The sequence below is a fragment of the Ooceraea biroi genome, chromosome 14 (assembly GCF_003672135.1).
Source record: "Ooceraea biroi isolate clonal line C1 chromosome 14, Obir_v5.4, whole genome shotgun sequence".
In the NCBI taxonomy this organism is placed as follows: Eukaryota; Metazoa; Arthropoda; class Insecta; order Hymenoptera; family Formicidae; genus Ooceraea; species Ooceraea biroi.
The window spans coordinates 871,566-885,370 of NC_039519.1; the positions used below are offsets into that span (position 1 = coordinate 871,566).

The 13,805-nt window shown below is 37.9% G+C and overlaps 1 protein-coding gene across 1 annotated transcript in view; it reads left to right on the forward strand.

Annotated features, from left to right (window-relative positions):
- Positions 1-478: 478 nt before the first annotated feature.
- Positions 479-13,805, forward strand: part of LOC105286206 — a 167,997-nt gene continuing 154,670 nt past the window's right edge. The window contains exon 1 of the mRNA XM_026974830.1: positions 479-906. The gene's annotated coding sequence lies outside the window, so the exon portion shown is untranslated. The remainder of the gene's footprint in view (positions 907-13,805) is intronic.

A 13,805-nucleotide genomic window follows, 5' to 3' on the forward strand; every position in this document is an offset into this window, starting at 1 on the left:
GGCGTGTGCAGGAGTCCGTTTCCAGCGACACGATGCGCCTCCCTATGCTTTTTGTTTTAATTTCCTAGAGGCCACCGGCTCCGTCCCGTTCCCCTCTCTTCCGGCACCCCGGTTTTTTTCTTCCTTCTCCGTCTCTCCCCGCTCGCCCTTCCCCTCTGCGTGTCTCCGTATCCCCGTCACAGCATCCGCCGCCACTGCTCGTCGTCCCTCGTGGGAGCTCCGCGAAATGTACCACGGTGGTTTTCAGCACTGTAGATGCTGCTAGGTATATATTCCTCATCCTCCCCTTTCTCCCATTGCCCCCCCTGCCGCTCTCCGCCGACGGCTTTTCTCCGTCCTCCCACGCCGGTCCCACCGTCCCCACCGCGCCCTGTCTCTCGCTCTCCTTTCCCTCCCAGCCGTTTCATCCCTTCCCCGTGACTCGCTCTCTCGCACGCCACCACCCCCTCCGTCACGGAGTAAAGGGCCGAACCGGCCAGTGCAATTCCCGACGAGATCGGCGTCGAATCCGCGCTCCGGTCCGGATCGCGCGTCAACCCCCGACGTTTCTCGCGCACGTCGTCACGACGTTGCACGTTGCTTTTTTAATCTTGACGTACGAAGGGATCATATCCGTCTGCTTTCTCCTCGTCACCGAGCATCTTTAATTCATTCGACGGGTGACAGATCTGTCCGGCAATTTGTTCATTTTCCGCTCCATGCAAAGGATGGGTGGGGATTAGTGAAGAAGCGGCGCGCGAACAAGCCGATATGGACCGATGAGTGATGCGGATGCTGGCGGCGGTGCGGACAACGCAGTCTCGGGAATATAGGCTCGTGACCGAGTCTGAAGGGATTTAATCGGCGCGATGCGACGCGCCAGGCCGCGATCCAGCGGTCCGATCCAGCAACGTCGCGCCGCGACACGTAAGTTCCCGTTACCCGCGCGATCCCCCAAGGAGGATCCGCGAGAGCGCGGTGGGCGCGTTGCGGTCGTGTATTGATCGGATCCACGTCGTGGATCCACGCGAACGACAGGCTTGGATCCCTTGTGTGCCGCAGGGTGGTTTCCTCCCCCTTTTCCGGCCTGGCTGGAAGTTATTTTCGGCGCGTTCGCCTGATGGACGGGGTTATCCGCGCGCGGGCGTCGTTATCTCGAGGAGACGGCGTCCCGAGATTTCACGCGGCGAAATTTTCCCAACGCCGCGCCGATCCCGTCCCCGACATTCCCGCTAATTGAACACGCCCCATGGATCGACCGATCGGCCGAATCCGCTTAACTCGCGAATCCGGGATTTCGTCCTTTTTCCCGCGGAATCCTTATGACGCTCGCCCGCGAACGGACGGACGCGCCCGCCTCCGGCGATTAATTAATCCCTTCGCGAGCTGCGCGTGAATTATTTCACAGTGGTGCCAGGCGCGTCTGAGAAGTTCGAGAATTGAATGAATGAAACGGGTGGTCGGAGCGGACAGTGAGCGTAAATTGATATTGGCACGAATGCCAATCGATTATTTCGAGAACAAGTTTTGCCGAATCTGTATTACATTCGATCGGTCGTCGAACGTTAACCACAGTCATCCCGTTAAACCGGTCTCCAAAACAAAGTAATAAGAGTCTATTTTATTTCGTTATTTAATTTTTACTGCGTTATTTAGGAATATCCACGTTGTATTGAATGCTATGTACGGGCGACTATAAGCCGCCATAACGTCGCTTTTCGCGGAGAAGCCTTTGTCTGAAAGTATGCTTTATGTCGACGTGAGCCTCATACGTCTTCAAGCGTCTTTTTCATGGCTGCATCTGAAATTAAAACACAAAAAGTATAAAAACGGTAATATAGCGGGAGTATTATGACATTATTGGAAACTAAATAGCATGAAAAAGTTTCTGACGTATTCTCACGAATAGTCGAGACAAACAGTTGCTGAATCATGATTAAAAATAAAAGCAACTTGCAAAAATTATAATAATACAATATTTATAATAATATAAATGTTATAAATGTATTAAAAGTTTAATTCTTTCTTGCTTGACAAATTATTTACGCAAGTCAAATATTACTCGTGTAATAAAACTTAAAATTTATTTTAACATGACACTGATATGTAATGAGTGTTATATAAGATTAAATTAAATTAGAATTACAATTAATTATAATAGTAATCAAATATAAAATAATAAGAGCAGACAAAACACATTTCCAAACTATTTGGAAATGCATTATCAAGTCCAGATAAACATTAGCCACAGTTTGTTGTTATTATATATCTGTTTATTTTACTTTATCTCACTTATTTGATGCAATATCAGAAACTAGCAATAAACTACCACATATAAAAAAATATTCGTAACAAGTTTATAACAAGCACACAGTATGTATAACATATTTATAAAAATTTCTAACGATTTTATTGTGTATCTATTTATTTTACTTTACCGCACTTATTCGAAATATCAGAAATGAATAAACAATTATATATAGTAAATATTTGTAACAAGTTTATAACAAGCAAAATCTGTATAAAATATTTATAAAAATTTTTAACGATTATTATAGTTTTAAAACATAGCAATCAATAACTTATAGCAATCAATTATCGCACATTACTTTTTTTTTAGTGAAAAGAACTTTTTCGTTGTTCCGTTCGAAAAGTTATTCCTAAGCCTTGTATTTATTATATACTTTGTATATCGTCCGATACGAACGACCATTCGTTGCAATACAAATTGTATTATACAATGCGTTTCTACGGATGATTGCTGGAGTGTATTAATTGAATCTCGAAGTAGATGAGACTTTTTTTATTTATATGGAGCGGTAGTTCTGATTTCTTTCGGCGACATTTTATTTCATGTCCATTGAAATGCACATAACAGGATAGAGAACCAGATATTTGATACCTTGATGATTGATACCTGCATTCGACTACAAGTATTTAATAATAAATTGATTCAGAAGTATCGGGAAATTTTATCACAACGCGGAAGTACCATTATCTTGGTATTGTGAAAAAAGTGAGATTTGATCAAATTTTTTCAAAGAGAAGAGAAGTAAATCACGGAATCAGTCGATTCGGAAATTTGTATTCAAGAATGTATGCAGCTCTATGTAATATTACATAATCTCAATAAATGTGGATATTATGCGCATGGAATGCGCAAGTTATTTGCCACGGAGGAACGTGACTTTTAATATCCCACATTCATCGTGACATGAATGTGTTCCGTACTCGTCTGTTCTCCTATGATGAGTTTCAGCTGATCAATCAGCCGCATTAATTGAATCTCGTCGCGAACCAGAATCAGCCTAATATCATTAATTCAGGAGGTACTTGGAAACCACGGAAAATATTCCGCTCGTTTCTCCGTTTTCTGCTTGTTATATCGTTCACGTGAGCATTTAATTACGTACGTTTGTCTTCGCAATGTCGTTGCAGATACGAATTTCAGTTGTTCGCTGAGGTGTACTAACAAGATTTTGTCGTAGATCAGGATAGACTGGATCGCATTAATTCACGTGAAGCCTGTAAGCCCTGAAAGACGGTCTACCGCATTTTCCGCCTCCTCCGTGTTCAAATTTTTGCCAAGATTTATGGGAAATGTCTATCACACGCTTCATTGGACAGTTCATTTCTCTTTGGAAAATAGTTTTGTTTTTAAGTATTTATTATTCCTTGTATCGATTATATGATTATGCATCCTCTTCTACGGATGCATAATATCATGCCTAGTTTGAGTCAAAGATTTTAAGGCCTTCGTGTGTGTAACCTGTATAAAGTATTCAATTCGAACTTTAATATTAATATTTTTGCGCGTATTTCAAGATTGCCAAAATATCAAAGAATTTTATTGTTTGTTATGAAATCTGTCGAATCATCGATCATATTTACCAGTGCTCCGTATCCAATTACTCTTTGCGTGTGACATTCCACCCGTACCCTTTTGGCGTATAAAGAGAATATTTTATGCGTAATTGAAGTGCTACATGTTTGCATGCACATTACAAACGAATTCCGCACAAGGCTGCTGTTTCGGATCGCGTATGCTCGCGGTAATGTAACTGCCCTCGTTCATTCATTCATCCGCTGCCAAAATTAAATTGTTACTTTAAACAACAATTTTATTCCGACATTTCCATATCGAAGTAACGAGCGTCACATTTTCTCTCATAACAGAGACATATTTTTGACTCCTCGAAAAATCTTTTGTTACGTACGCTTCGCGAATTTCGTCCTGGAGATGTAACACCGTCGCGCGCTCGTAACATGGCGCTGCATACACTTTACTGACGAATTATTTTCCACCCCCTCCCCCCCCCCCCCCGCCTCACCCCAATGAAAGTTGTACGTAAGCCCTCCCTAGGGATCCATAAGTTTTTCCTTATGCTACCAGGTCATATCCTTGTGTTCCTCTGTGTTGTACGTGCTGGTTCTTCAACAATTACATCAGTTAAAGAGTTAGATCTGAGCTGATCCTTGCGATGTGCAGCATCCCATATTTGAATGCGTTAATAATTCCGGTGCATCAGGATAAAACTGACATTTCCACGCCTTTATTTTCCAGGCCTTCCACTGCGCGTACGCCTGTACCATATGCGCAAATATACGCAGATTATTTCGTTCTCACGTATATGTAGGACATGTAAGATTCTTCTACGTGTATATTCTTCCATGTATCCAGTTGGCTCTTTTTAATTGGATTCCTTGTACTCTAGCTGGCTCTTTCTTAAGTGAGATTAAACTCGGATTCGTTTGTGTGTATAGCAGTGTACAGAGAAAGTGGGGATATTTGAGTTTGCCGCGTAATATAGTGTAGAATGAGAGTGGAGTAGAAAATCAATGTGCGTGTGATGTGCATATGTGTGTACTTGAAAAAGAAATGATATACATGAAAGAAAAATTATACAGATCGTATTCATGAAACCAAAGTTTAATTAATATAACTTGGTCTATGTGCTAATATTTGTAGTATTGAAGAAACTTTTTATTAAAAAATGTTTCATAAAACATTTAATATCTTGAGAGAAGAGCGCTATCGTCCAATGTATCTCTTATTCTTTTATAAGAAACGTTTGCGCAGTGCAGTAAATAACTATCTTTTTTTGCACCGATGAATATTTAATACACTGCTTACATTACGTTAGTTGAAGCCATTGTCTACATTTTATTTTGTATTATTTCGAGTAAAATCTCTCTCGAAATCTTATTATAAATAATCTCGCGTAAATTTCTCTTTATCTTTAGTACAAGTATTAAAATGATCATCAATAATGCAAACAATACGTTTTCATAACGATTGTGGAATAAATTTACTCGTGAGGTGTTCATTCTTGTCTCTTATTAACAAACATATATACGTATATGTACATATACAGGGTTTCCGGGTTTTAACCGACAAACTGCGGGAGCATATTCTACTAGTGGAAATAAGAAAAAATTCTTATATCGAGTTTGCTTAGAAATGCTTTATTACAAAGTTATAAACCAATATTGAAAAGAAATATGAGATAAGTAACAACGGAACATAGTGTAGAATTTGCAAGGTCGAAGATGTTTATGTTACGTGTATTCGCATGTATTCATGTTCACTATGTTGAAACGATTCAGTATGATTGTTACTTTCACAACAGTAGCCGTTAGATTTCAATCGTCGTGTCAACTAGCAATTACTATCAGAATGCCAAAAGTGTTTTCAAATGAGGAATACACCGATATTCATTTCGTGTACGGATTCTGTGACGGAAATGCACGAGCTGCCGTACGAGAGTATCAACGTAGATTTCCTAACAGGAGAGTACCAGATAGATTTAAAGCAACGAATTACTAATTCAGTCACTGAGATGCAACAAAATTTTCAGGAATGTCGTACTGTAACAAATTCTGTACTACGTCGGTGTCTAGCTTGTATCGATGTGCAAGGACAACATTTTGAAATGCGTCACTAAATCATTGCGTAGATAATTTTTATTTTTGTGAAAAAATCCGTTGTTACTTATCTCATATTTCTTTTCAATATTGGTTTATAACTTTGTAATAAAGCATTTCTAAGCAAACTCGATATAAGAAAGTTTTCTTATTTCCACTAGTAGAATATGCTCCCGCAGTTTGTCGGTTAAAACCCGAGACACCCTGTATATATATACATAATGATTAATTAATATGAATATTATAAACCAATATTGAAAAGAAATATGAGATAAGTAACAACGGAACATAGTGTAGAATTTGGAAGGTCGAAGATGTTTATGTTACGTGTATTCACATGCATTCATGTTCACTATGTTGAAACGATTCAGTATGATTGTTACTTTCACAACAGTAGCTGTTAGATTTCAATCGTCGTGTCAACTAGCAATTACTATCAGAATGCCAAAAGTGTTTTTAAATGAGGAATACACCGATATTCATTTCGTGTACGGATTCTGTGACGGACATGCACGAGCTGCCGTACGAGAGTATCAACGTAGATTTCCTAACAGGAGAGTACCAGATAGATTTAAAGCAACGAATTACTAATTCAGTTACTGAGATGCAACAAAATTTTCAGGAATGTCGTACTGTAAGAAATTCTGTACTACGTCGGCGTCTAGCTTGTATCGATGTGCAAGGACAACATTTTGAAATGCGTCACTAAATCATTGCGTAGATAATTTTTATTTTTGTGAAAAAATCCGTTGTTACTTATCTCATATTTCTTTTCAATATTGGTTTATAACTTTGTAATGAAGCATTTCTAAGCAAACTCAATATAAGAATTTTTTCTTATTTCCACTAGTAGAATATGCTCCCGCGGTTTGTCGGTTAAAACCCGGGACACCCCTGTATATATATACATAATGATTAATTAATATGAATATTATAAACCAATATTGAAAAGAAATATGAGATAAGTAACAACGGAACATAGTGTAGAATTTGGAAGGTCGAAGATGTTTATGTTACGTGTATTCACATGTATTCATGTTCACTATGTTGAAACGATTCAGTATGATTGTTACTTTCACAACAGTAGCTGTTAGATTTCAATCGTCGTGTCAACTAGCAATTACTATCAGAATGCCAAAAGTGTTTTCAAATGAGGAATACACCGATATTCATTTCGTGTACGGATTCTGTGACGGAAATGCACGAGCTGCCGTACGAGAGTATCAACGTAGATTTCCTAACAGGAGAGTACCAAATAGTTTTGTGTTTAGTAATACCCATTTGCAATTACGTAATCCGTTGTTACTTATCTCATATTTCTTTTCAATATTGGTTTATAACTTTGTAATGAAGCATTTCTAAGCAAACTCGATATAAGAATTTTTTCTTATTTCCACTAGTAGAATATGCTCCCGCAGTTTGTCGGTTAAAACCCGGGACACCCTGTATATATATACATAATGATTAATTAATATGAATATTATAAACCAATATTGAAAAGAAATATGAGATAAGTAACAACGGAACATAGTGTAGAATTTGGAAGGTCGAAGATGTTTATGTTACGTGTATTCACATGCATTCATGTTCACTATATTGAAACGATTCAGTATGATTGTTACTTTCACAACAGCAGCTGTTAGATTTCAATCGTCGTGTCAACTAGCAATTACTATCAGAATGCCAAAAGTGTTTTCAAATGAGGAATACACCGATATTCATTTCGTGTACGGATTCTGTGACGGACATGCACGAGCTGCCGTACGAGAGTATCAACGTAGATTTCCTAACAGGAGAGTACCAGATAGATTTAAAGCAACGAATTACTAATTTAGTTACTGAGACGCAACAAAATTTTCAGGAATGTCGTACTGTAACAAATTCTGTACTACGTCGATGTCTAGCTTGTATCGATGTGCAAGGACAACATTTTGAAATGCGTCACTAAATCATTGCGTAGATAATTTTTATTTTTGTGAAAAATCCGTTGTTACTTATCTCATATTTCTTTTCAATATTGGTTTATAACTTTGTAATGAAGCATTTCTAAGCAAACTCGATATAAGAATTTTTTCTTATTTCCACTAGTAGAATATGCTCTCGCAGTTTGTCGGTTAAAACCCGGGACACCCTGTATATATATACATACTGATTAATTAATATGAATATTATAAACCAATATTGAAAAGAAATATGAGATAAGTAACAACGGAACATAGTGTAGAATTTGGAAGGTCGAAGATGTTTATGTTACGTGATTCACATGTATTCATGTTCACTATGTTGAAACGATTCAGTATGATTATTACTTTCACAACCGTAGCTGTTAGATTTCAATCGTCGTGAGAACTAGCAATTACTATCAGAATGCCAAAAGTGTTTTCAAATGAGGAATACACCGATATTCATTTCGTGTACGGATTCTGTGACGGAAATGCACGAGCTGCCGTACGAGAGTATCAACGCAGATTTCCTAACAGGAGAGTACCAGATAGATTTAAAGCAAGGAATTACTAATTCAGTCACTGAGATGCAACAAAATTTTCAGGAATGTCGTACCGTAACAAATTCTGTACTACGTCGGTGTCTAGCTTGTATCGATGTGCAAGGACAACATTTTGAAATGCGTCACTAAATCATTGCGTAGATAATTTATATTTTTGTGAAAAAATCCGTTGTTACTTATCTCATATTTCTTTTCAATATTGGTTTATAACTTTGTAATGAAGCATTTCTAAGCAAACTCGATATAAGAATTTTTTCTTATTTCCACTAGTAGAATATGCTCCCGCAGTTTGTCGGTTAAAACCCGGGACACCCTGTATATATTGCATATTTTCTAGTTCTAAATATATATAATGAAAGAAAGAAATGAGCTCGTGTTAAAAATATTGAGCATTCTACGTTTAAAATCCACTTGACATAGAAACCTGACCCAAGAGTGGATTTTAACCCGAGTTATAAATTTCCGGGCGTGGAGAGCGTCCAAGTTATCTTGAGTAATCAGGCACGGGGTTAATGAAGGAGGTAATTTCGGGGTGTAATTTGCGAGTTGTGAAATGTTATAGATGATTCGGTGGAACGGGTCAGGTCAGTTAGAATATCGCAAAAATAAAGCAACTAAGACTGATTTCCCTAAGTGAGCACGACGATAGCAGATCAATTGAGGGAATGAATGAGAAAAATTAAACTTGATAATTGTATTTTCATTAATGACTGAAAGCGAAGGAAAACTTTAAACATTCGTGAACACAATTTTTTCTAAAGTTCTGTAGTGATTATTTGTAACAATGCAAATTTCCAATGCAGCTTATTGCATCGTAAAAACAAAGAAATTAAATAAATAGTTTAAAACAATGCTCTCAATTACGATCTTTGTTATCAAATTCCATCGGATTTCCTTTTTCGTGTACACCCATGCATACGTTTTTACTGTTCGGTTTACACACCCGCCTCCAGTTTTTTTTCATTTCCTTTTCGACGCGTATATAAAACAAGTACAATAAAAATCCCGATGCTCAAAATTCTCTTTTATTTAAAACGTTAAATACGAAGACTGAGTTTTGAAGAAAAACGAATAGTTTAATATGTACGGTAGAGATAATAATAATAAAGATTTTAACCGAGACGTAATTTGAAATAAGATTTAGAGGATTCTGGAAGCTCTTGCAACAATGAGCATTAATCCTGACTTTCCGTGTCTTCTCTTATCTTCATTGAAAATAATAACAATCTGCGACAACGTCGTAAATGGGCCGACAATTACGTAAGAGAGGAAAAGAATTTTGTAGAGAAATTCCGCCTCTCCATTGTTTCTTTCGTTCTTTGTATTTCTCTTCGCTGGAGAAGCGCTTTTCCGATGCGCAGCCAGAAAAAGCATGGGAGAGAGTTCAGTTACATCGTATTTTACAAGATTACGCGCTATAACCAGGGGTTGGGAGGGTGGTGTTGCTCACCGAAAAAGTGCGCTCAAAGGGCTCGAGCAGTGAGAGCGGGGGTTGAGGGAGCACTATGCGACGATGGGAACTCATTAATCCCGTACCTTGGCGCTGGATAAATGCTAATTCGTCCGAACTTTCTTATTTCTTCGTTATCCACTCTGCGCGTAAATGGTGAAAAGCAGCCGACTTTCTTTCAGCCGTGCCGATGAACGAAAGTTGTCATTCGCCAAGTGACGGTGACGGAAAGAGGAACGTGACGTGGGGTGAGAGGACGATTAAATGCTAATAATTACGGGACTATTCGTCGACGGAATCACTGTTATCGGCAACTTTGACGCGTTAATTTCTCCGACATTGAGCGGTACCATGCGGTCGCGATCGCGAATCGACTCGCAAATGATCGTTATAATCGTATAGATTTTGTCACGATCGTTCACCGAGATAGTACCACGCAACAATAAACGAGGTATCACGAATCACGAGGGAATAATGCGAGGGTGACGTCGAGGGAGAGGTCGAACAGTTTAAGGGGGGAGCCTGCTTTAGAACGCTGAAAATAAGGTATATTTTACGAATTGTTTTTGGAGAAACTATACAGCGGATCATTATAAAACTTTGATGCATTTATTAGTACATGTTTAAAGATAACAAAAATTATTTTTTGATTTGAATATATCGCTTGTAGAGGTCGTCCTGGAGAAATCTTAGTGCAGCCGCGTCGCCGGCATTGCAAATTGGTGAGCATTCTCCTGCCTCCAAATTTCATCCAAACTGAAAAATTGAAATATTTTCTCGTTATTTACGAATTCCCATCGTCGATGAACCTTTCATATTCATAAAAACATTAAGTTAAACAATTACTTTTGCATGAAAAAGTTCAAAAACTTTGCCTGAAAATCGTACTTTTGTGTTCTAAGCTCCACCATTTTGGCACTTTTCAACTTTTTTCTTCCCTCTTTGGTTCATCGACGATGGGAATTCATAAATAACGAGAACATATTTCAATTTTTCAGTTTGGACGAAATTTGGAGGCAATTTAATGCCAGTACAGATAGATTTAAAGCAAGGAATTACTAATTCAGTCACTGAGATGCAACAAAAATTTTCAGGAATGTCGTACCGTAACAAATTCTGTACTACGTCGGTGTCTAGCTTGTATCGATGTGCAAGGACAACATTTTGAAATGCGTCACTAAATCATTGCGTAGATAATTTTTTTTTTGTGAAAAAATCCGTTGTTACTTATCTCATATTTCTTTTTCAATATTGGTTTATAACTTTGTAATGAAGCATTTCTAAGCAAACTCGATATAAGAATTTTTTCTTATTTCCACTAGTAGAATATGCTCCCCGCAGTTTGTCGGTTAAAAACCGGGACACCCTGTATTATATTGCATATTTTCTAGTTCTAAATATATATAATGAAAGAAAGAAATGAGCTCGTGTTAAAAATATTGAGCATTCTAGTTTAAAATCCACTTGACATAGAAACCTGACCAAAGTGGATTTAACCCGAGTTAATAAATTTCCGGGCGTGGAGAGCGTCCAAGTTATCTTGAGTAATCAGGCACGGGGTTAATGAAGGAGGTAATTTCGGGGTGTAATTTGCGAGTTGTGAAATGTTATAGATGATCGGTGGAACGGGTCAGGTCAGTTAGAATATCGCAAAAATAAAGCAAACAGTGATTTCCCTAAGTGAGCACGACGATAGCAGATCAATTGAGGGAATGAATGAGAAAAATTAAACTTGATAATTGTATTTTCATTAATGACTGAAAGCGAAGGAAAACTTTAAACATTCGTGAACACAATTTTTCTCAAGTTCTGTAGTGATTATTTGTAACAATGCAAATTTCCAATGCAGCTTATTGCATCGTAAAAACAAAGAAATTAAATAAATAGTTTAAAACAATGCTCTCAATTACGATCTTTGTTATCAAATTCCATCGGATTTCCTTTTTCGTGTACACCCATGCATACGTTTTTACTGGTGTCCTGCATATCTTAGTAGCGGACATTGTAAATTGTGAGCATTCTCGCTCCAATCCAAACTAAAAATGTTGAAATATTTTCTCGTTATTTACTGAATTCCCATCGTCGATGAACCTTTCATATTCATAAAACATTATTAAACAATTATTTTTGATGAAAGTTCAAAACTTTTACAAATACTTGTGCTAAGTCCACATTTTGCACTTTTCAACTTTTTCTTCTCTTTGGTTCATCGAGATGATGGAATTCATAAATAACGAGAAAATATTTCAATTTTTCAGTTTAGACGAAATTTGGAGGCAGGAGAATGTCACCAATTTGCAATGCCCGACGCGGCTGCACTAAGATTTCTCCAGGACGACCTCTACAAGCGATATATTCAAATCAAAAATAATTTTTTATCTTAAACATGTACATATAATGACAGTTTTATGCATTTATTAGTATGTTTGAAGATAAAAAATTATTTTTATTGATGAATCGTTTGAGGGTCGTCCTGGAGGCAATTTAGTGCAGCCGGCATGAAATTGGTGAGCATTCTCTGCCTCCAAATTTCGTCCAAACTGAAAATTGAAAATTCTCGTTATTATAACCCATCGTCGATGAACCAAAGAGGAAGAAAAAGTGAAAAGTCAAAATTGGAGCTTAGAACACAAAAGTACGATTTCAGGCAAAGTTTTTGAACTTTTTCAATGCAAAAGTAATTGTTTAACTTAATGTTTTATGAATATGGGGTTCATCGACGATGGGAATTCGTAAAACGAAAATATTTCAATTTTTCAGTTTGGATGAAATTTGGAGGCAGAGAATGCTCACAATTTGCAATGACGCGGCTGCACTAAGATTCTCCAGGACGACCTACACAGCGATATATTCAAATCAAAAATAATTTTTTTATCTTTAAACATGTACTAATAAATGCATCAAAGTTTTATAATGATCCGCTGTATAGTTTCTCCAAAAAATTCTCAAAATATACTTATTTTCATGTTCTAAAGCAGTCTCCCCCTTAAACTGTTCGACCTCTCCTCGACGTCCCTCGCATTATTCCCCAGATTCGTGATACCTCGTTTATTGCTGTGGCTACGGTCTCGAACGATCGTGACAAAATTTATACGATTATAACGACTATTTGCGAGTCGATTTCGATCGCGGACCGCATGGACTGCCTCAATGTCGGAGAAATTAACGCGTCAAAGTTGCCGATAACAGTGATTCCGTCGACGAATAGTCCTGCAATTATTAGCATTTAATCGTCCTCACCCCACGTCACGCTCTTCGTCCACGTCACTTGGCGAATACAACTTTCGTTCATCGGCACGGCTGAAAGAAAGTCGCGCTTTTCACCATTTACGCGCAGAGTGATAAACAGAAATAAGAAAGTTCGAAGAATTAGCATTTATCCAGCAAGGTACGGGATTAATGAGTTCTCATCGCTCTAGTGTTCCTCAACCCCGCTCTCACACGCTCGAGCCCTTTGAGCGCACTTTTCGCGTGAGAACACCACCCTCCCAACCGCTGAGCGCGTAATCTTGTAAAATGATGTAACTGAACTCTCCATGCTTTTTGGCTGGGCACTGGAAAAGCGCTTCTCCAGAAGAGAAATACAAAGAACGAAAGAAAATGGAGAGGCGGAATTCTCTACAAAATTCTTTCCTCTTATGTAATTGTCGGCCCATTTACGACGTTGTCGCAGATTGTTATTATTTTCAGAAGATAAGAGAAGACACAGCGATATGCGCATTGTTGCAAGAGCTTCCAGAATCCTCTAAATCTTATTTCAAATTACGTCTCGGTTAAAATCTTATTATTATTACCTCTCTAATATTAAACTATTCGTTTTTCTTCAAAACTCAGCTTTCGTATTTAACGTTTTAAATAAAGAGAATTTGAGCATCGGGATTTATTGTACTTGTTTTATACATGCCAGTGGAAAAATGAAAAAACTGGAGGCAAGGTTAAACTGAA